We start from the raw sequence: 25,464 nt of genomic DNA, 5'->3' as shown, positions 1-25,464 counted from the left end.
GGTGGCAGGTTGATATCTGCTGGTGGTAGGTTGATATCTGCTGGTGGCAGGTTGATATCTGCTGGTGGCAGGTTGATATCTGCTGGTGGCAGGTTGATATCTGCTGGTGGCAGGTTGATATCTGCTGGTGGCAGGTTGATATCTGCTGGTGGCAGGTTGATATCTGCTGGTGGTAGGTTGATATCTGCTGGTGGCAGGTTGACATCTGCTGGTGGCAGGTTGATATCTGCTGGTGGCAGGTTGATATCTGCTGGTGGCAGGTTGATATCTGCTGGTGGCAGGTTGACATCTGCTGGTGGCAGGTTGATATCTGCTGGTGGCAGGTTGATATCTGCTGGTGGCAGGTTAATATCTGCTGATAGCAGGTTGATATCTGCTGGTGGCAGGTTGATATCTGCTGGTGGCAGGTTGATATCTGCTGGTGGCAGGTTGATATCTGCTGGTGGCAGGTTAATATCTGCTGATAGCAGGTTGATATCTGCTGGTGGCAGGTTGATATCTGCTGGTGGCAGGTTGATATCTGCTGATAGCAGGTTGATATCTGCTGGTGGCAGGTTGATATCTGCTGGTGGCAGGTTGATATCTGCTGGTGGCAGGTTGATATCTGCTGATAGCAGGTTATCTGCTGGTGGCAGGTTGATATCTGCTGATAGCAGGTTGATATCTGCTGGTGGCAGGTTGATATCTGCTGGTGGCAGGTTGATATCTGCTGGTGGTAGGTTGATATCTGCTGATAGCAGGTTGATATATGCTGATAGCAGGTTGATATCTGCTGGTGGCAGGTTGATATCTGCTGGTGGCAGGTTGATATCTGCTGATAGCAGGTTGATATATGCTGGTGGCAGGTTGATATCTGCTGATAGCAGGTTGATATCTGCTGGTGGTAGGTTGATATCTGCTGGTGGCAGGTTGACATCTGCTGGTGGCAGGTTGATATCTGCTGATAGCAGGTTGATATCTGCTGATAGCTGGTTGATATCTGCTGGTGGTAGGTTGATATCTGCTGGTGGCAGGTTGATATCTGCTGGTGGCAGGTTGATATCTGCTGATAGCAGGTTGATATCTGTTGGTGGCAGGTTGATATCTGCTGGTGGCAGGTTGATATCTGCTGATAGCAGGTTGATATCTGCTGGTGGCAGGTTGATATCTGCTGGTGGCAGGTTGATATCTGCTTGTGGCAGGTTGATATCTGCTGGTGGCAGGTTGATATCTGCTGGTGGCAGGTTGATATCTGCTGGTGGCAGGTTGATATCTGGTGGTGGCAGGTTGATATCTGCTGGTGGTAGGTTGATATCTGCTGGTGGCAGGTTGATATCTGCTGATAGCAGGTTGATATATGCTGGTGGCAGGTTGATATCTGCTGATAGCAGGTTGATATCTGCTGGTGGTAGGTTGATATCTGCTGGTGGCAGGTTGACATCTGCTGGTGGCAGGTTGATATCTGCTGATAGCAGGTTGATATCTGCTGATAGCTGGTTGATATCTGCTGGTGGTAGGTTGATATCTGCTGGTGGCAGGTTGATATCTGCTGGTGGCAGGTTGATATCTGCTGATAGCAGGTTGATATCTGTTGGTGGCAGGTTGATATCTGCTGGTGGCAGGTTGATATCTGCTGATAGCAGGTTGATATCTGCTGATAGCAGGTTGATATCTGCTGGTGGCAGGTTGATATCTGCTGGTGGCAGGTTGATATCTGCTTGTGGCAGGTTGATATCTGCTGGTGGCAGGTTGATATCTGCTGGTGGCAGGTTGATATCTGGTGGTGGCAGGTTGATATCTGGTGGTGGCAGGTTGATATCTGCTGGTGGTAGGTTGATATCTGCTGGTGGCAGGTTGATATCTGCTGGTGGTAGGTTGATATCTGCTGGTGGTAGGTTGATATCTGCTGGTGGTAGGTTGATATCTGCTGGTGGTAGGTTGATATCTGCTGGTGGCAGGTTGATATCTGCTGGTGGCAGGTTGATATCTGCTGGTGGCAGGTTGATATCTGCTGGTGGTAGGTTGATATCTGCTGGTGGCAGGTTGATATCTGCTGGTGGTAGGTTGATATCTGCTGGTAGCAGGTTGATATCTGCTGGTAGCAGGTTGAAGAGTCTTGGACCACGGATGTTGACAGTGTTCTCTTATGATTGCTAAAATTTTCAGTGTGTTTAATTTACACTTTTTATCATCTCTCTCACTCCGGCATTGTTGTGGTAGTGTGTAGGTGTGGGACCTGGTCCTCCAGTTTCCTCCGTGTACATGTTATCAGGCCATCTCTCTGTCCTTCATTCCAGCGAGTACATTCCAAGTATTTACAGTCGTTCCCAGTAGTTTAAATGCTCTACTGGCTCTATGTGGACAGAAAATAATTTCTAAAGCTTTCCCAGCTCTGACATCTCTCCTGATTTGAACGGAGTCGTCAACACTGAACAATATTCAAACGAGAGAGCACGAGTGAGTTGAATAATGTCACCAATGACATTATTTCTCTCGTTTTGAAAGTTGTCATTATCTGGTCTTTGCTGCATTTGCCTTTCTGTGTTCTCTAAATGATAGATCAGATGGTTCTCCGGTGTTGTTGTGTATCCAGCTCTCACCCTCACTTCAATCTTTCCATATTTAAGCAGTTGAAATTTGTCAACAGTGATTCCTACTGGGAGAGAGAGAGAGAGGGGGGGGGGGGAGGACAGCGTGAAACAAGCTTTTATGCCACAAGACGGGCAGAAAGCAGCAACTTCACTCTGGCTGTACCCTTCTCCAGAACATCACTCCATCTGAGATCGTATATACCCAGGATGACTCGAATATGGAACACATTCGTACAGCATAATGATGTCAACGAGATAAAGTCAGTTGATCAAATGAAAATGCTGGCCCACAGATGGCTCCAACTTCATCCTGTTCCCTACTTGTATGTCTCATAACAATAAAAATGCTTTCAAGTGAGCTGATGTAGGTAACAGCTCTTAGCTTGCCAATAAAGTTAGGAATCCTTAACCTGTAAATAGCTTGTCAATAAAGCTATGGATCCTTAACCTAACCTTGTCAAACCCTGTGTAAAAGAGAGAGAGAGAGAGAGAGAGAGAGAGAGAGAGAGAGAGAGAGAGAGAGAGAGAGAGAGAGAGAGAGAGAGAGAGAGAGAAAAGCAAAATGAGCGACAAATGAAGTTCAAAGCAAATAGGCTAAGCGTAACGAGGAAGTGTGTACAAAAGTTCAAACGCAAATATGACCAAGCCCATGGATCTCAGGAGACACCGAGGCGGGAGGGGGCAGATGTGAGGGAGCAGTGGACGGAGAGGGTGGAAGGGCAGAATAGGCAGGGAAAGGTAGGAGGAGGGAGGTTAAGAAGGGCCCAGGAGCTTGAGATCGACCCCCCTAACTTAACCTAACTGCGATCTTCAGCAAGTCACTAGAAACAGTGCAGATGCCTGATGTCTGGAAAACAACAAACATCGTCCCGGTATATAAATTAAAAAGGGGGACAGACAGCATTAAACATGAGGCAATAAGCACATTCATAAACAACAGCCAGCATGGATTTAGAGATGGCAAATCCTGTCTCACAAATCTGCTAGACGTCTATGACAAGGTTATGATAGGCAAGAGAGAGATAGGTGGACAATATATTTTTAGACTGTAAGAAGGCGTTCAATACAGTACCTCACAAGGGACTGCGGCAAAAGCTAGAGAAGTAAGCAGGAACAGGAAAAACACTACAGTGGATCGTGGAAATCATAGAAGGAAGGAAACAACGACTAATTGTCCGTTATGAGGCATCGGGATGGAAGAGCGTGACAAATGGGGTTCCATACGGGCCAGTACTTGGACCAGTATTGTTTCCTATGTGTGTGAACGACACAACAGAAGAAACAGAGTCAGAGGTGTCCCTGTTGACACACGATGTAAAACTAATGACAATACAAACAGGACTAGACCGATAAAGACAACAAAAGGGAAAAAAACCCACGGAACGGGTGAGGTTTGAACCCATGGCAAGCGAGTCGTAAAACTCCAGGCCAGTGCGTAAACAACTGGGCCAGCTGACTACAATAAGATTTACCAAACTAGGTATATTTCTATATTCCATTCATCTAACTAGGTATATTTCTATATTCCATTCATCTAACTAGGTATATTTCTATACACCATAGGGAGGTTAGAATGGGCCACAGTGTGGTTGGTAATCGTGTTATTACGATTTCTCGGATCATGACAACAAATGGAACTAGACAAGCTGAGGGAGAGGTCTGACGAGTGGTATTAGAATTTAACCCTAGCAAATGCAAAGTTATGAAAACTAAGGACACTGATGATTGGTACAAGCTAGTGGAACAATGATGACTGGTACAAGCTAGTGGGACAGATGATTGGTACAAGGTAGTGGAACAATGACTGGTACAAGCTAGTGGGACAAAGATGACTGGTACAAGCTAGTGGGACAGATGACTGGTACAAGGTTGTGGGACAAAGATGATTGGTACAAGGTAGTGGAACAAAGATAACTGGTACAAGCTAGTGGAACAAAGACAACTGATACAAGGTAGTGGAACAAAGATAACTGGTACAAGCTAGTGGGACAAAGATGACTGGTACAAGGTTGTGGAACAAAGATGACTGGTACAAGGTTGTGGGACAAAGATGACTGGTACAAGCTAGTGGAACAAAGATGACTTGTACAAGGTTGTGGAACAAAGATGACTGGTACAAGGTTGTGGGACAGACTGGTACAAGGTTGTGGAACAAAGATGACTGGTACAAGGTTGTGGAACAAAGATGACTGGTACAATCTAGTGGAACAAAGATAACTGGTACAAGCTAGTGGAACAAAGATGACTGGTACAAGGTTGTGGAACAAAGATGACTGGTACAAGGTTGTGGGACAAAGATGACTGGTACAAGCTAGTGGAACAAAGATGACTGGTACAAGCTAGTGGAACAAAGATAACTGGTACAAGCTAGTGGGACAAAGATGGCTGGTACAAGCTAGTGGAACAAAGATGACTGGTACAGGCTAGTGGAACAAAGATGACTGGTACAAGCTAGTGGAACAAAGATAACTGGTACAAGCTAGTGGGACAAAGTAACTGGTACAAGCTAGTGGGACAAAGATGACTGGTACAAGCTAGTGGAACAAAGATGACTGGTACAAGGTAGTGGAACAAAGATAACTGGTACAAGCTAGTGGGACAAAGATAACTGGTACAAGGTAGTGGAACAAAGATGACTGGTACAAGCTAGTGGAACAAAGATAACTGGTACAAGCTAGTGGAACAAAGATGACTGGTACAAGCTAGTGGAACAAAGATGACTGGTACAAGGTAGTGGAACAAAGATGACTGGTACAAGGTAGTGGAACAAAGATAACTGGTACAAGCTAGTGCAACAAAGATAACTGGTACAAGGTAGTGGAACAAAGATGACTGGTATAAACTCGTGGAAGAAAGGCTGTAAACCTCGCTGACAGACGACCTCGGGCTGAACAGTTTCCAACATTTCGCCTCATTTATACACCAACTTAATAATCGCTGCATCAAAAGCGAGGCCGGCAAATTTAAGGTCAGCTTTCAGGAGCGTCAACAAAGTCACATTCACGACCTTATCCACGGCTTATATCACAACAAAGTCACATTCACGACCTTATCCACGGCTTATATCACAACAGTCACATTCACAACCTTATCCACGGCTTATATCACAACAAAGTCACATTCACGACCTTATCCACGGCTTATATCACAACAAAGTCACATTCACGACCTTATCCACGGCTTATATCACAACAGTCACATTCACAACCTTATCCACGGCTTATATCACAACAAAGTCACATTCACGACCTTATCCACGGCTTATATCACAACAAAGTCACATTCACGACCTTATCCACGGCTTATATCACAACAGTCACATTCACGACCTTATCCACGGCTTATATCACAACGAAGTCACATTCACGACCTTATCCACGGCTTATATCACAACAAAGTCACATTCACGACCTTATCCACGGCTTATATCACAACAATTTTCGATTATGCAGCGCCAGTATGGAATCCTTATCTGATGCGTGTAAAGAAGCTGGCTTGCAAGGCGACTAGTCTTAAATATGAGGGGTTTGAACTACAGTATAATGAGAGACTAGAAGAGCTAAACCTGACAATCCTAGAGGACAGAAAGACCAGAGGTGACATGATTACGACGTATAAAATACCGAGAGGAATTGAAAAGGTGGATACAGTAAGTCAGTTTGAGAAAGAAGTGGCAGAGGCAGAATCCATACATAGCTCAAGAACAGGTATGACAGAGCTGATGCAGCTACGAGAGGTCAGCGGAGAGACGGGGCCAGGAGCATAGACTCGAACCCTGTAACCACATATAGGAGAGAACAGGTGAGCGCGCGCGCGCGCGCACACACACACACACACACACACACACACACACACACACACACACACACACACACACACACACACACACACACACACACACACACACACACAAAATATTACAAACATTGAAAGAAGCGGCTGCTTTCCCACGAGGTAATATTGCAGAACCTGACAAGGTAAATGCCACAGGGAAAAGGTGCACCTGGGGGAGGAAGTGGCAGGTGAAGAGTGGCGGGGGGAGAGGCAGATGTGCACCTGGGGGAGGATGTGACCTTGGAAGGGACGAAGCTGGGGAGAGATGGGGAGGGGAGGCAGCTGAAGGGCTGGACATGAGGGAGAGAGAGAGAGAGAGAGAGCTGCCTGCCAGTCTTCAAATTTGAAACTAAACAAGTGACTGAGTGAATATTAGTCTTCAAACTTGACACTCAACAAACGCGTCCAGCCTGAAGTTCCTTGCACAACAATGGCCTTTCCTTACATAACACAATATTCTCCTGGAAGTGTAACTGTAACCACACAGGTTATATAATCCTCTAATAACACTTATGTTTCCTCATCTTCATTACTGTACTTTATTGGGTTCTCCCACGTTAAATCTACAGTATTTTTTACGTGCCTGTGACATCTGTGTGACCTCAAGACCATTGTAAAATAAATGTATTTGTTATATAGACAAAATGTAAATAAATGTAAACGACACATTGGTAAACACGAGGATACAAATGATTTCTTTGTGACCTCACGAAATCGTAATAACATGACTGCAAAGAAGCCACGGAACGAGTGGGGCTTCAACCCATGGCGAATGAGCTCGAGTTGGCCACAGCCACGCTGGCAGGAGATTCATCTGTAAAAAACTTGCATTTGTGGTCACAGTGGTGGCCCATGTTAACCTCCGTATGGTGTATAAATATACCTAGTTGGATGAATCTTACTGTAACCAGCTGGCCCAGTGGCTTACGCACTGGCCTGAAGTTTTACGACTTGCTCGCCATGGGTTCAAAACCCACCCGTTCCGTGGTTTGATTTGTTTGTTGGCGTGTATTTGTGAGTCAGGTGTTGGCTAGTACCACGGCTTGTACCAGCCAATCTTAAACTTATTCCTTCCTGGGGAAAGTGCCAGACCCTGGAAAACTTACCTGGAGGTTACCTGTAGTCGCTTCCAGGAGTGATGGTCCCAGCGGCCAGGTTCCAGACCAGTCCTGGCTGCTAACCTCTACTCTCAGGCTAGTATTGCCCGCCGCTCAGGCTTGCCTCATCTGCTTTTTTAGATAAAATAAAAAAAATATTTTATCACAGATATTAACAAATATATGATTATTCATAAAAGTGCATTCTGAGGTAATAATAAAACAAAGATGCAGAACAACCACTGTGAAAAGAATAGTGAACTTCCAAGCTTGGAAGTTCACTATTCTTTTCACAGTGGTTGTTCGGGATATTGTGATATCACTTGTTTACTGTGATCTTATTGCAACATTAAAACAGGATGTATTTCTCTCACTGCAGACTTCGAGGAAGATATCCCCGTGTTGTATAACCCCAGAACATTCTACTTCACTCAGTGCATGCGACTGAAACAGCGCAGAGTGCGACATCAGTTTGTAATGCAGTTAATAATTAGTGTTGAACCAAATCATGAGAGACGTTCATAAGTAATGTGGAAATTACTATAACAATTTATTCAAAAGAAATGGGAAATTAGAAAACACAAACACAAACACACACACACACACACACACACACACACACACACACACACACACACATTAAATTACAGACCAGTCTCACTGACATGTATAGTATGCAAAGGCATGGAGAAGCTTATCAGAAGAGGGGTGGAGCACCTAGAAAGAAATGAGTTTATACACGATAACCAGCTCAGGGTGGGGAAATTCTGTCACAAACCTACTGGAGTTTATACATCATTCTCTTATTGCCAGCGGCAATAAGAGAATGATGTGGTATCGAGAGCCAAATCTGACCCAAAAATGTTGTACAGCCACATCAGGAGGAAAATAACAGTCATGGACAAGGTAGTCAGGCTGAGAAAGGAAGATCACAAGGAACGACTAAGAAGTATGTGAAGAGCTCACCGCGAGATTTAAGGAAGTATTTTCAATGGAGACAGAAAGGACTCCAGAAAGCTGGAATGGTGGGGTACACCAACAACTCCTGGACACACTACACACAACCGAGGAGGAGAAGAGTCTACTAGTTGAACTAGGTACCTCAAAGGCGGTGGAACCGGACATCTCTCCATGGGTTCTGAGAGAAGGAGCAGAAGCACTGCATGTACCACTAACAACAATTCTTAACATAACATAAAAAAGAAAGAACGCTGCAGCAGGCATACTGGCCCATGCGGGGCAGGTTCATGTCAACCCCCGGCATAGTCAGGTCACCTCCACTTAAGGAAGGAGCACAGGATCTGACCCAGTACCACCAGCTAGTCAGGTCCAACTCACACTCACCCACACCCATTCGTGTATTTATCTAACCTATTTTTAAAATTACACATCTACCGAAACAGAGTAACTACCTGTGGTGTGGAAGATAGCAAATGTAGTCCCATTTTTTAAGAAAGGAGACAGACAGCATTAAACTACAGACCAGTGTCACTGACATGTATAGTATGCAAAGTCACAGAGAAGAGTGGTGAAGCACCTAGAAAGGATTGAGCTTATACATGATAACCAGCACGGTCTCAGGGAAGGGGAATCCTGTGTCCCACACCTACTGGAGTTTTACGACAAGGTGACAAGAGAGAGAGAGAGAGAGAGAGAGAGAGAGAGAGAGAGAGAGAGAGAGAGAGAGAGAGAGAGAGAGAGAGAGAGAGAGAAAGAGAGTGGGTAGACTACCTTTTCTTGGACTGTAAGAAGTTTCGACACAGCTCCACACAAGAGATTAGTGCAAAAGCTAGAGGAGTAGGCAGGAATAACATGAAAGGTACTGCAATGGATCAGAGAATGCTTGACAGGAAGGAAACAACGAGTGATGGTACGTGATGAGGTGTCAGAGTGGGCGCCTGTGACGAGAGGAGTTCCACAGGGGCCTGTCCTAGGGCCGGTGCGTTTATGGTATATGTGAATGATATGGAGTGGATAGATTCAGAGGTGCCCCTCTTTGCAGACGATGTGACGCTAATGCGAAGAATTTAAACAGATGAGGATCAGGTAGGACTACAAAAAAAATCTGGACAGGCATCTGATCCAGTAACTGGCTGCTAAAGTTTAACCCTACCAAATGCAAAGTCATGAAGACTGGGGAAGGGCAAAGAAGACAGCAAACATAATACAGGCTAAAGGGCCAAAGACTGCTAACCTCACTCAAGGAAAAAGATTTTGAGGAGAGTAATACCGAGCACATTTAATGAGGCGAACATCAACTAAATAACTGCCACAGCATATGGGCACCTGGCAAACCTAATAGCGTTTCGACATCCCAGTCAAGTCATTCAAAATACTGTACGTTATGTACGTCAGGCCCATACTGGAGAATACAACACCAGTCTCGAATCCACACCTGGTCAAGCACGTCAAGAAATTAGAAAAAATGCAAAGGCTTGCATCCAGGCTAGTCCCGGAGCTAAGGAATATGTCCAACGAGGAGAGGTTAAGGAAAATCGACCTGACGACACCGGAGGACAGGAAGGAAAGGGAAAGGGGGACATGATAACGACATAAAAATACTGAGAGGACTTGACAAGGGGGGATGTGGACAGGATGTTTCAGAGATGGGATACAACAACTAGGGGACACAACTGTAAGTTGAAGACTCAGATGAGTCACAGGGACGTTAGGAAGTCACACAGTTGTCAGGAAGTGGAACAATTTGGAAAGTGATGTAGTAAAGTCAGGATCCATACATAGATTTAAGAGGAGGTACGATAAAGCTCATGGAGCAGGGAGTGTGTGGACCAAGTAGTGACCAGCGAAAAGGCGGTGCCGGGAGTTATGAATCGACTCCTGCAACCACAAATAGGTAGGTAGGTAGGCGCGCGCGCGCGCACACACACACACACACACACACACTCATCTAATTCAAACATTCCATAAAGAAACACCAGCTTTGAAGCTACATAGGTGAAGCATGGCTCAAGAAATCGTAATAACAAGATTGCATACAGGCCACGGAACGGGTGGGGATTGAACCCATGCGTTAACTACTGAACCAGCTGGCTCTAATAAGATTCATCTATGTATGTTTCTATACACCACAGGGAGGTTAGCATGGGCCACCACTGACCACAAATGCTAGTTTTTACAGATGAATCCCACACCAGTGTGGCTGTGTCGTGCTCTAGCTCAAGTCCTCTCAAAGCCACCATCAGACTCATGAAATCGTAATTACTGGGAAGCGCTACACCCGTAGGAATTATACAGCGCCTGTGGAGGGGGGGGGGTGGAAGGTATTCAGGCTTAATTCAGGGAACTGGAGCATAGATCCAATTTCCTTGAGCAAGAGTCCCTCACCAGCATCAAGGAACTTCCTTTGAGGGGATGAAATCGTAAAAAGACGACTGTAAGCAAATCACAGAACGGGAGGGATTTGAACCCAAGCCAAGTGAGTCATAAAACTCTCATTAGAGCCAAGTGGCCGAGTGGTTAGCACACTGGCCTGTGAGTTTTACGGTTCACCTGCCATGGGTTCGAATCTCAACAGTTCTGTAATTTGAAGATCAAGACATATGTGCCACAGCTGGGTATCTTTATCAAAGGCAGCAGTAGTAGTGAAATAAATATGATGTAATCAGTCCGTCTACCTTGGAAAAAAAAGAATTTGGGGTGATCAGTCCCTCAGGGACTTCTAGCACTTCAATAAAGGATCTAACCAGGATAAAATCCAAGCACCACGAACCAGTCAATGCAGGAGTTTACACTATACCCTGTGGAGGCTGTGACAAGATTTACGTAGGTGAAACAGCAAGAAACCTCGACACCCGCCTCAATGAACACATTTACGCATGTAGGAACGATAACTTGAACAACGCCTGTGTACAACACCGAAATTCCACCCATCATCTCATGAAATTCAGAGACGCCCAATTAGTGATCAAAGAAACTAATTTCCGCAGACGAAAGTGCCTCGAATCAGCACTGATCGCCGTTTCGAATACAATTAAACAAAACAACGGCAGCTTCACCATCTCCGAAGTCTTAGCAAGAATCCTCCTGAAAACAGTAAACCCTGCCATCACAGTCTCTCCTGTTATACTACACAAAGCACATTACAGAGAGTGAACACTGATAAATTAGACATGTGCAACTCTTGGGTATCTTTATTGAGGAAACGTTTCGCCACACAGTGGCTTCATCAGTCCATACATAGGAGAAACTTGAAGAACAGGAGGAGAATGAGGTAATCAGTCCCTCAACCTTGAGTCGATGTGTTCAGTCCATCAATCTTGAGTAGAATACCACTGAATACACTGAAACAAGCTGCCTCTTTCCACTCTATATTTGTCCAACCTATTTTTATGTTACCCAAGTAATAGCTTTTATATCCTTTTACTCATGTACGAATTAATTGCTCTACCATATTGTATTACTTTTGTCACTACAACTACTACTACTACTACTACTGCCACTACCACTAGTGAACATCAAAATGGTACCTCACTAGTATTGCACCTCACTCTGAGCCTTTATATACCCTCTGTGTCCGCGTATTGTGTGTAATGGCTTGATAAAGCTCCTGGAGAGCGAAACGTTGCCACAATAAATGTCACATTAGTTGCACTTGTGTCCTTTTACTTTACATATTGTCGGTAATTCTACCAACTTTATTATAATTGGTTCAACATTCATCACACACCCACTTCTTGCATTCCCTCTGTGCCAGCCAAACACGCAGTCAGGTCGAAGTAGCTGCAATTGGACCCGGCTACTCTTATTCGCTATCATGTTTACATGGCGACCAATTGGGAGACAGCTTCCCTCAGCCGAACTGATGATGTGCGTCCTCACACGCTGAAGAAGGGTGGGCACTTTCTCGCTGGCGCTGGTCGAGTTCACACATACTAGTCAGTCTTGTATGAGGTGAAAAGCCAATTGTAATGAGTGAACTCGCTTTGTTCTCACTCTTATTTACATCTTTCTGCTTTACTGCGCTTTGTACATATTGTAAATAAAGGTGGTGGGGAATATACGGGTACTCAAAACCTAACCTTTGTATTTATTTGCTAGATGATTTTCCCTTCTCTGGAAGCTTGATTTACAGCCAGGTACAACAGGCCTTTTTTTGTATGTTAGGTAAAAGGACACATGTGGAACTAATGCGACATTTATTGTGGCAACGTTTCGCTCTCCAGAAGCTTTGTCAAGCTCCTGGAGTGCGAAACGTTGCCACAATAAAAATTTATAAGTTGCACATGTGTCCTTTTACCAAACATATTGTCGGTAATTCTAACATTATCACTTCTTGGTATACCTGTGTTCATAATACAACACTCACTTGGTACAGAGCTCGCAGCTCTTGGCAAATACAAAACATACATAAGAACAGCCAAGAAAAACTAAACTAAAAAAAAACACGAGAACCAATAAACACAAAAACTATCTCATCCAAGTTTAATAATTAGTATCAATTAAAATAAATAGCCGAAGTCAAAAGACCTTCTCTTAAAAGTTCCCAGATGTTTCTATTGGCGCTTCAATAATTATACAAATCATGCTGCAAATAAAAGGTGGAATGGTGGACAATCAGTTACATTACAGAGGATGCCTCTCACTGAATTATACATGCTGAGTTTAATTCTAAGTTGGGAATTAAAAGTATTCTTGACTGGTGGTGAACAGGTGACATGCAGCATATTGGCCCTAGTGTAATCGATATGGACTTTAAACCGCATTAACCAAACGACCGCTAGCTGCATGCCACAAGTCAGAGAGCAGAAGCAGCCGCTAGCTGGTGACTGGCTGAGATGTGTGCACGTCCGATGCTTAGTCAGAACCTCGACCTGGGAGGCAACTAATTTGCCTTACATCAAGAACCACGACTTGGGAGGCAATTTGCCTTACATCAAGAACCACGACTTGGGAGGCAACTAATTTGCCTTACATCAAGAACCAAGACTTGGGAGGCAACTAATTTGCCTTACATCAAGAACCACGACTTGGGAGGCAATTTGCCTTACATCAAGAACCACGACTTGGGAGGCAACTAATTTGCCTTACATCAAGAACCAAGACTTGGGAGGCAACTAATTTGCCTTACATCAAGAACCACGACTTGGGAGGCAACTAATTTGCCTTACATCAAGAACCACGACTTGGGAGGAAACTAATTTGCCTTACATCAAGAACCACGACTTGGGAGGAAACTAATTTGCCTTACATCAAGAACCACGACTTGGGAGGCAACTAATTTGCCTTGCATCAAGAACCACGACTTGGGAGGCAACTAATTTGCCTTGCATCAAGAACCACGACTTGGGAGGCAACTAATTTGCCTTACATCAAGAACCACGATTTGGGAGGCAACTAATCTGCCTTACATCAAGAACCACGACTTGGGAGGCAACTAATTTGCCTTACATCAAGAACCACGACTTGGGAGGCAACTAATTTGCCTTACATCAAGAACCACGACTTGGGAGGCAACTAATTTGCCTTGCATCAAGAGTCCTCCACCAGTCTCAATGCCTTAGTAAGTTTATTTAGGTGCAGGTACACAAACAGTTACATAAATTATCATACATAGTAACATATGTGTAAATTACCTAGGATAACCCCTAAAAAAGTCCAACAAAGTGACTTATTTTCATCGAGGTCCTTGAGTCTTTGCCAAACTCCCCTCCCCCGCTCCTTCCCCTTCAAGAGAATACGCAGGTCAGTCCTTTTCATTCATTCATTCATTTTTTCACTGTCTTTCACTTGTATGTTGCAAAAACTCTTTTAATACCTACTAAGAGGATTAGCACCTCCATTTTTAGTAGTTTTGGTCCTAAGCGGACACTAGCTTTTAAACCAGCGGTTGTGTGGGTTGGAGGGGGATTGCCTATAGTTCTGGAGAGGTTGGTAGGGAGTTCTATGGATGACAACGGATTTCCAGTAGTTCTAGGGAGGTTGACATGGGTTCGGCGAGTAACAGGGTAATGCCAGTGTTTATAAGGGGGGGGGGGGTTGCAAGTGGTTCTGGGTAGGTTGGGAAGGGTCCTGGGGGTGACAGAATTGCCAGTAGTCCTGGAAATGTTGGCAGGGGTTCTGTGAGTGGAAAGGGAATGCCAGTGGTTCTTGTGAGGATGGCAAGGGTTCTATGTGTTGTAGGAGTTTGCAGTGATTTTTGGGAGGTTGGTAGGGGTTGTTAATGGTCCTGGGAGTGTTAGCAAGGGTACTGGGGTGGCAGGGAATTGCCAGTAGTTCAAGGAAGGTTAGCAGGGATTCTGTGAGTGGCAAGGGATTGCCAGTGATTCTTGGGAGATTGGCAGGATTCTGTGAATGGCATGGGATTGCCAGTGATTCTTAGGAGGTTGGCAGGCGTTCCGGGAGTGGCAGGGGATTGCCAATGGTTCTAGGGAAATTGCCAGGGGGCTTTAGGGGTTAGCAGAGGTTGCTCTTAGTCTTAGGGGCGGCTGGCTGCTTGCGATTGAGGATTGGAAGGGTTTGCCAGTCCCTCCACCGTGTTAAGATGGGAGGGAGAGGAGCGTAGCTGACCATCACCACAACCTTGTTAGCACTAATTTGCTGATGATTCGTGCAGAGTGGCACACCACCCTCACAAGCAAGCCACATGATTCCCTGCTTTATTAAGTTAAAAACCTATCAAATAGGCTCGTTCAAGTTGCCTGCCTTATTAAGTTAAATGCTTATCAACTAGGCTCGTTCAAGTTGCCTGCTTTATTAATTAAAGTCTATCAACTAGGCTTATTCATGCTGCCTGTCGTTCAACACCACAAGTCAAACATACTTTAATAACCACCCTCCCCTCAATAAATGGTTCCACATTCTATGTGTACGTATACTGAGCCTTCCACTGGCTTACCCCTCCACCCCTTTAAAATTATGGTTATAATAATAATCAGTCTCGAGATTTAGCCAGTTCCGATTACAGTTGCCATTTATTCCCATAAAATTACTCCCTTCGGGGCTACTACTAGCATATAATGTCATGTGGGGCTTGGCACTGTATGTTTCAATACATCCTTGGGTGGGTGGTCAAATTTCTCCATTTCTCCATGTGTTGCAACTTTCTGCGCGCAGTTTTTAATCCAACATCAGTTTCTCTTGTTGTGATACACAGTTTGAGGTCACGATGGGGCAACGACACAGGCCCCCTTCAGCAGTAGTGTTTACTAAACTCCAATGAAGAGAAAGATGCAAGTTAAATGAACACAGGAACGAAGGAGCACCGCAGTAGGTTTGCTGGCCCATGTTGGCCTATATTTAAAGCTACCCAAAGTTCTCGCCTCAGTAACGCTACTTGGGAGTTCCATCTACCTACAACTCTATTGTCAAGCAAGTGCTTTCCAATATCCTTTCTAAATTGAAATTTCTCCAATTTGAATACATTGTCAGAACAATTCAATATTGGGACATTTCGCTCTGTGTAGAGCCCTATCAAGCCAACGTTTCGCTCTACAAAGAACAGAACGTTGCCGCAATAAAAGCTTGTTCTGAAACATTGTTTTTTATACTTGTCGGTAATGTCTTTTCGTCCAACCTATCAAACTAAAACATGGTTGTGGTTTGAGTTAGACCTGCCTAGCAAGGGCAAGTAGGCCTGCTGTTCTTATGCTTATAACACGTAACATCGAGTTCTTGTAGCAAGAGTTACTAGTAAGTTCTACAGAGCTTTGACGAGACTTGGAACGATTCTTTATAGAGCGAAACGTTGACCAAACCTGTCTTATCTTCACTGTGGTTGGCAGCAGGTGGCTTGCATCCTGGGCGTGTCAACACAGACTAACCACTACAGCCTCTTCCTGCTCCTTCACTCTGCCGCTACGAGGCTTATCCTTCACTTAGTTTAAACCATTTTAGGCTAGACTAAATGTTAACTAACTCAAATATTTATCTTTTAGTTACAAATAACCAAAATCCAAGCGAAAAGCTTTACGAGGGTGATGCTATCTCTTGGTCACAAAGACCATATAAACACAAATATGTAAAGTAAAAGGACACAAGTGCAACTAATGTGACATTTTATTGTGGCAACGTTTCGCTCTCCAGGAGCTTTATCAAGCCATTACAAACAATACGTGGACACAGAGGGTATATAAAGGCTCAGAGTGAGGTGTAATACTAGCCTTTATATACCCTCTGTGTCCATGTATTGTTTGTAATGGCTTGATAAAGCTCCTGGAGAGCGAAACGTTGCCACAATAAAATGTCACATTAGTTGCACTTGTGTCCTTTTACTTTACATATTGTCGGTAATTCTACCAACTTTATTATAAACACAAATATGTTAAAAAGTTAAGAAACATCATGTATGAGAACGGGCTGGAGGTATCCTCCCCTTCCTTAGATCAAATATGATTACTTCCCATATACCTTCTAGTCTCCTGAATCTTAACAACACACTTCGTTCTCTAGATATCAAACCTGTCGCCAAACTAATATTCTTCGCAATAATCTTGTTCATACCTCTCTTACCACTGATAGTTCCGGAATCTACTCCATTCCCTGCTTTTATCCTCTTCAATATTTTGGAGAAACTTGTCGCTCCATTTCTTACATAAAAGATGTGTTAGCCTTGCTGACACTAACAATGCTCCTTTTCGTCATATTAGAGATCACGGTCATCCTATTAACTGGTCCTCTGCCAAAACTGTCTGCCCTTCTAGCCTTCACAGACACAGTCTTATTAAAGCATTCTACATACGCAACACTCCTAACATGAATCTTAGTCCTGGCTTTGTAGTTGCCTTCCTTTCTCCTTACATTGTCAAATGCTACAAACTTCAGAACACTCTAGACTACCTGATGTTTATCTCCTCCTATCCTTACCATGACACAACTATCATAGACCTGACATCAATAGCCTACTATATAGAAAGTCACTGGTTATACAGGGCATTTCTGGCAACTTAGATTAAACTTGTCCCCCAGGATGCGACCCACACCAGTCGACTAACACCCAGGTACCCACTTACTGATAGATGTACAAGGGGTAGCATGTGCAAGGAAATATGCCTAACGTTTTACCTGTGCCGAGTATCAATTTTCGAACCCTCCTCTTGTGAGCCGAGGACGCTACCCACCAAGCCATGCCAGACAGGTCCAGCTCACACCCACTAACCTATAATCTGAACGTTGCAACGCTGGCGGTACGATAATGGGCTGAACTAGCCTGGACCACCTTGCTGGACTCAGCGAGGTGACAAGAGCGAGGCAGACATATAAGGCAAGAAGTGTACAGAACAAGGCTGGGAAGACTTTATCAACCAGAACAAGAGGTAAACTGGTTCCTCCTGCCTCTCTACAGAGTCCAAACTGCTCACCTAAATTAGCAAGCATTCTTGCTATGAGGGTCATAAGTTTTACATGAAAGGCAGAGTACACACTAGTATGTCTTGTTCTGTCATTGTTAATTGTATCAGTGTACACACTACTGCATCATAGTACATACCACTGTATTTGAATACACACTATTGTATCAGAGTACAGACTACTGTATCAGGTAAGTACACACTGCCGTATCAGGTAAGTACACACTGCCGTATCAGGTAAGTACACACTGCCGTATCAGGTAAGTACAGACTACTGCATCAGGTAAGTACAGACTACTGCATCAGGTAAGTACAGACTACTGCATCAGGTAAGTACACACTACTGCATCAGGTAAGTACACACTACTGCATCAGGTAAGTACACACTACTGCATCAGGTAAGTACACACTACTGCATCAGGTAAGTACACACTACTGCATCAGGTAAGTACACACTACTGCATCAGGTAAGTACACACTACTGCATCAGGTAAGTACACACTACTGCATCAGGTAAGTACACACTACTGCATCAGGTAAGTACACACTACTGCATCAGGTAAGTACACACTACTGCATCAGGTAAGTACACACTACTGCATCAGGTAAGTACACACTACTGCATCAGGTAAGTATACACTACTGCATCAGGTAAGTATACACTACTGCATCAGGTAAGTACACACTACTGCATCATACAAAAAGCAAATACACACACTACTGATGAATCATACAAAGAGCAAAGTACACAGACAACTGGTTACCACATTAATAATTTGTTTCAGTACACTGCCAACTTAAAACAATTATTTACTGCTGTAATTATCATTACTCGTGTTGCCAGACGTCACTAGCAAAATATAGAAATAATTAGACAAAACACCTTCGTCTATCTACCGCTAATCGATATGCCAACCAGCCACCAGAATCTTGCCTTCATTGTAAATGAAAACAAGTAGTAGTGGATATATCATATGAAAATATCCTCAACAGGATACAGATTTAGTGTGATCACACTGCTGAAACACCTAGCAACAAGTTATGAGGATGTTGCCATCATCGTGCAGCAAGCCATACACGTTGCCGTTAATTAATAAGCAGACATAAGTCATTTTATTACATATGCTGCTGTTTATATTCTACTTTACCAATATCTGAAGCGAGCATTACAGAGATCAATGGTGATGGAATTCCCTACAAGGTGTGCATGCCGATGTGAAAATCCCTTTAACATTTCCATATGCAGATGAAATCGTGCCAACCTAGCATGTACAATGCTTTGTTCTTAACATGCATTATTCAAATGTTGCAGTGATTAAACAAGATCAACATCTGATGACGAGGAAGAGCCACGTGACACGTGAGGGTAAGTTAACAAGAATGTGTTTCTTTCCTTTGGTTGAGGGAGGACAAGCAACAGAGGCGTTCATTAAGCCAAATATGAAAAAAAAAAATAGGTGAAGACAGGGGGCAGCAAGTGCCCCTAGATCAGTATTTCCTGAATTTAGATTCTAACTGGCACAATTTTGCATTTAGTTTAACCTAGAACAATTCATTGCTTGGTTATTTTTTTATTTCCTATTAAAAAAGGATCGTATTTAGTAGCTATGTTTTTTCAAAATATCTGAAAATGCTGAGAACTGAGAGATGCAGTTATGTTTGAAAGTGGTGTTGAAGGGAAGCCAAATACGAGTATAAGTTATAAACCGAGACGCCAAAATAAAGATCACCCTAGTAGCTGCTGGACTAGCCAGGAGGATGACTTGACATGGGTGAAAGGCCCCTTCCTCTAATCAAACACTATTTACCAGGAGTTTTATAACCCCCTACGTGTTTAGCACATCCTCATGAATGGTATAATAATCCTTAAACATTACACTCACAGAAGTTTTTCCACCCAACTGACTTGAATAAAAATACTGCGCGAGCGCCTGGTAGCAATCAATGATTACACGAAGCTTTTAATTGTTTCAATTTATTCCACTGGTGTTGATCAAACACCCACTGAATTAATATTAACCTAATGATTCTTACATTCGTGGAGCGGCTCCTGGAGAAGCAGGAAGCCATCACTCCAGCAAGCACACACAACCAACGTCCTGCATACTTATACCTTTGAATTAAATTTTTAAGCTTTGTTGATGCCGTAGGGGGGGGGGTATCATGTTTATGAGAAAGCTCGAAACCCGTAGGGATCATACAGCGCCTCGAGGAAAAAGTGGTAATAAGCTTTGAGCCGAGGAATGGAAGAGAACACCTCCATTACCTTGAAGAGCTCTAATTAAACTCTCATCATTGTTAAACCCAGTAACAACAAATATTGTGTTATACATCAATATTTATGGTGTTATCCATTAATGTTTATGGTGAAATTAAGACACATGTGCAACATCTGGGTATCTTTATTGTAGACGTTTCGCCATCCAGTGGCTTTATCAATACAAATTCCAGGACATAACTTGAAGACAATATGACTATGTACAGAAGATGAGGTAATCAGTCCCTCAACCTTGGAGTAGGTGCGAAGAGCACCGTAGTCGTGGACTACGGTGCTCTTCGCACCTACTCCAAGGTTGAGGGACTGATTACCTCAACTTCTGTACATAGTCATATTGTCTTCAAGTTATGTCCTGGAATTTGTATTGATAAAGCCACTGGATGGCGAAACGTCTACAATAAAGATACCCAGATGTTGCACATGTGTCTTAATTTCATCTTGTCGGTATTATATACCATTCTTGCTCAATGTTTATGGTGTTATCCATCAATGTTTATGGTGTTATCCATCAGTCACATTACTGTTATCCATCAGTCACAACATTACTGTTATCCATCAGTCAAACATTACTGTTATCCATCAGTCACAACATTACTGTTATCACAATCACATTACTTATCACACAACATAACTGTTATCAGTCACATTAGTTATCATCACAATCACAGCACTTATCATCACAATCACAACATCACTGTTAATATCACAATCACAACATCACTGTTAATATCACAATCACAACATCACTGTTAACATCACAATCACAACATCACTGTTATCACAATCACATCACTTAACATCACAATCACAACATCACTGTTAACATCACAATCACATCACTGTTAACATCACAATCACAACATTACTGTTATCATCACAATCACAACATCACTGTTAACATCACAATCACAACATTACTGTTATCATCACAATCATAACATCAGTTATCACACTCACAACATTACTAACACTGGGAGCCTCATATATTATGTGAAAGGAGGAAAAAATTTTTTTGAAGTGTCCACACTGGATTAATTTTGGTTCCTAACATCCATGAACATTTCTATTACGCCACTGTACTACCTACTGCAACACTCTTGTACACAAAGAAACACATGTGTAACACAGAACACTTCTCACACAGAGTTGTAGCGGAGATACGACAACACACAACCCGTGTGACACCTGGAGCAGTACTGACATCCACTGCTGAGTGAGACCGGCTTGCTGACGGTGAAAGCTGTGACGACATGGCTGACACCGCCATGCCATATGGTGATGTCACGGCTGACACACCACCATACTATATGGTGACGTTACTGCTGACACCGCCATGCCATATGGTGGTGTCACGGCTGACACACCACCATACTATATGGTGACGTCACGGCTGACACCGCCATGCCATATGGTGACGTCACGGCTGACACTGCCATGCCATATGGTGACGTCACGGCTGACACCATGCTATACGGTGTCAGTTGTAACACACCACCATGATATCTGGTGATGTCACGACTGACACACCATGCTATATGTTGGTGTCAGGAACAACACACACCACCACACTCTGGTTGTGTCAGGAACGACACACCACCACACTCTGGTGGTGTCAGGAACGACACACACCACCACACTGGTGGTGTCAGGAACGACACACACCACCACACTCTGGTGGTGTCAGGAACGACACACATCACCACACTGGTGGTGTCAGGAACGACACACACCACCACACTGGTGGTGTCAGGAACGATACACACCACCACACTGGTAGTGTCAGGAACGACACACACCACCACACTGGTGGTGTCAGGAACGACACACACCACCACACTCTGGTAGTGTCAGGAACGACACACACCACCACACTGGTGGTGTCAGGAACGACACACTAAAGACTGAACTCGTAATAATGAATTTAAATTAAGAAGGATGCAGGAAGTACAGGTTCGGGAGCAAAGTTTTTGACGAGCAGAGCATTTTGCCAAGTAAGTAGTGTCACACAGTAATCAAACATTAGGTACTTTTAAAAATAGGTGACACAAATGCACGGGCGAGAAGGGGTGAATTTGAATGGTATCATCGACACCATGCCCAGCCCTTCTAGGGTGCCTGAGCCCGAGCTTTCAGCTCACAAGACTGTCATTCCCATTAGCTCCCTTGGGGCGGGGATGGCAGACCAGAGAGGCCTAGCTTCTCCCTACGAGCCCCGCGAGGGCGGGGAATGTGGCTAGGCCTGGGGACAGTTGGTCCCAAGGATGAGGGGGTACTTGTACCTCCTCCCATGGGAGACTTAGGTCTCAAGACACTCCCTAGATAGGGAACCAAGGCCGGGCCACCACTTGGAAAAGGCCCGGGCCGGGAGAATACTGGTGAATCTTTAATAATAATAATAATTGAATGGTATCTGCGGAGCATGGGTTAGTAAGTTCCCTAAAGCTCAAACCTTAGGTAGCCTTCAGAAGGACTTGCCAAGCATGGGCAAGTGTTCTTCCATTCTGATACTTAAGACTGTGTTGTGATCTTTAACATGGGGGGAATGAATTACTCACCCAGGATAACCCTCTAAAGTCAGTGCGTCATCGAGAGTTGCGAGTTAACATCTGTATTATGCACCCCATACCTATCCTGTGGACGGTAGTCAAGATTATGGAGGTACATAATGGGTCCAGGGACTGGACCGCAAAGTTTTGATAGCTGAACAAGTGGTTTTTTCCATGTGGGTCGCTCCCACAACAGTCGACTAACATCCAGGTAATTACTTATTACTAGGCGAACAGAGACAATAAATGTAAACATGAAGAACGTTTCACCCATGCCGGGGATCAATCCTGGACCCTCTGTGTGTGAGGACAATGTCAACCAAGCCACGAGGCCTGAGAGAAGCCTGTTGCTGACTCAGTGTGAGCATCTGGCTAGTTAGTTGTGCCGCCTGGGCTGCTGTTTATTGTGTTCATTATGTGAGCTGCTAGTTTACTGTGCATATCATGCTCATCCTGTGAGTAATATATTCATCCCATCCTCATCCTGTGACTAATATGTTCATCTCATGCTCATCCTGTGAGCTGCTAGTTTATTGTGCACCGCATGCTCCATGCTCATCCTGTGAGCTGCTAGTTTATTTTGCACCCCATGCTCATCCTGTGAACTGCTAGTTTATTGTGCACTCCATGCTCATCTTGTGAGCTGCTAGTTTATTGTGCACCCCATGCTCCATGCTCATTCGGTGAGCTGCTAGCTTATTGTGCACCCCATGCTCCATGCTCATTCTGTGAGCTGTTAGTTTATTGTGCACCCCATGCTCCATGCTCATCCTGTGAGCTGCTAGTTTATTGTGCACCCCATGCTCATCCTGCGAGCTGCTAGTTTATTGTGCACCCCATGCTCATCCTGTGAGCTGCTAGTTTATTGTGCACCCCATGATCATCCTGTGAGCTGCTAGTTTATTGTGCACCCCATGCTCATCCTGTGAGCTGCTAGTTTATTGTGCACCCCATGCTCATCCTGTGAGCTGCTAATTTATTGTGCACCCCATTCACATCCTGTGAGCTGCTAGTTTATTGTGCACCCCATTCACATCCTGTGAGCTGCTAGTTTATTGTGCACCCCATGATCATTCTGTGAGCTGCTAGTTTATTGTGCACCCCATGCTCATCCTGTGAGCTGCTAGTTTATTGTGCACCCCATGATCATCCTGTGAGCTGCTAGTTTATTGTGCACCCCATGCTCATCCTGTGAGCTGCTAGTTTATTGTGCACCCCATGCTCATCCTGTGAGCTGCTAATTTATTGTGCACCCCATTCACATCCTGTGAGCTGCTAGTTTATTGTGCACCCCATGATCATCCTGTGAGCTGCTAGTTTATTGTGTACCCCATGCTCACCCTGTGAGCTGCTAGTTTATTGTGCACCACATGCTCCATGCTCATCCTGTGAGCTGCTAGTTTATTGTGCACCTCATGCTCCATGCTCATCCTGTGAGCTATTTTATTGTGCACCCCATGCTCATCCTGTGAGCTGCTAGTTTATTGTGCACTCCATGCTCATCTTGTGAGCTGGTAGTTTATTGTGCACTCCATGCTCATCTTGTGAGCTGTTAGTTTATTGTGCACCCCATGCTCCATGCTCATCCTGTGAGTTGCTAGTTTATTATGCACCCCATGCTCATCCTGTGAGCTGCTAGTTTACCTGGAGAGAGTTCCGGGGGTCAACGCCCCCGCGGCCCGGTCTGTGACCAGACAGGGCCGCACCCCATGTTCATCATGTGGGTGGTAGTAGAATAATCAGAATTACAGTGGTAACAACGGATCTTTGTCAGACCCTACTAATGGTGACCCGTGGCCTGGTGGCTAAAGCTCTCGCTTCACACGGCGAAGTCTGGGTTCGATTCCCATCGAGGGTAGAAACATCGGACATGTTTCTACTAACTGTTAACAGAACACAGAGAGTAGTCGTCAACAGAGTAAAGTCCGAGGCAGCTACGGTGAAAAGCTCTGTTCCACAAGGCACAGTACTCGCTCCCATCTTGTTCCTCATCCTCATATCCGACATAGACAAGGATGTCAGCCACAGCACCGTGTCTTCCTTTGCAGATGACACCCGAATCTGCATGACACTGCAAGGCTCCAGGCGGACATCAACCGAATCTTTCAGTGGGCTGCAGAAAACAATATGAAGTTCAACGATGAGAAATTTCAATTACTCAGATATGGTAAACATGAGGAAATTAAATCTTCATCAGAGTACAAAACAAATTCTGGCCACAAAATAGAGCGAAACACCAACGTCAAAGACCTGGGAGTGATCATGTCGGAGGATCTCACCTTCAAGGACCATAACATTGTATCAATCGCATCTGCTAGAAAAATGACAGGATGGATAATGAGAACCTTCAAAACTAGGGAGGCCAAGCCCATGATGACACTCTTCAGGTCACTTGTTCTATCAAGGCTGGAATATTGCTGCACACTAACAGCACCTTTCAAGGCAGGTGAAATTGCTGACCTAGAAAATGTACAGAGAACCTTCACGGCGCGCATAACGGAGATAAAACACCTCAATTACTGGGAGCGCTTGAGGTTCCTGAACCTGTATTCCCTGGAACGCAGGCGGGAGAGATACATGATTATATACACCTGGAAAATCCTAGAGGGACTAGTACCGAACTTGCACACGAAAATCACTCACTACGAAAGCAAAAGACTTGGCAGACGATGCAACATCCCCCCAATGAAAAGCAGGGGTGTCACTAGCACGTTAAGAGAACATACAATAAGTGTCAGGGGCCCGAGACTGTTCAACTGCCTCCCAGCATTACCAACAGATCCCTGGCAGTCTTCAAGCTGGCACTGGACCAGCACCTAAAGTCGGTTCCTGACC

General features: G+C 44.4%; 1 protein-coding gene across 5 annotated transcripts in view; it reads right to left on the bottom strand.

Moving 5' to 3' along the window:
* Positions 1–21,308, bottom strand: part of LOC128694312 (bcl-2-related ovarian killer protein) — a 102,341-nt gene extending 81,033 nt beyond the window's left edge. For 3 of the 5 annotated variants that reach the window (XM_070093670.1, XM_053784399.2, XM_070093672.1), the window contains exons 1-2: positions 21,224–21,308; positions 7,511–7,630 (exon numbers count right to left, since the gene is read on the bottom strand). The gene's annotated coding sequence lies outside the window, so the exon portion shown is untranslated. Of the gene's footprint in view, positions 1–7,510; positions 7,634–21,223 lie in introns of all 5 variants that reach the window. The other 2 variants (XM_070093671.1, XM_053784400.2) reach the window with 1 other exon arrangement.
* Positions 21,309–25,464: the final 4,156 nt, after the last annotated feature.

The sequence above is a fragment of the Cherax quadricarinatus genome, chromosome 43 (assembly GCF_038502225.1).
Source record: "Cherax quadricarinatus isolate ZL_2023a chromosome 43, ASM3850222v1, whole genome shotgun sequence".
NCBI lineage: Eukaryota > Metazoa > Arthropoda > Malacostraca > Decapoda > Parastacidae > Cherax > Cherax quadricarinatus.
This window is presented reverse-complemented; position numbering and strand designations above follow the sequence as displayed.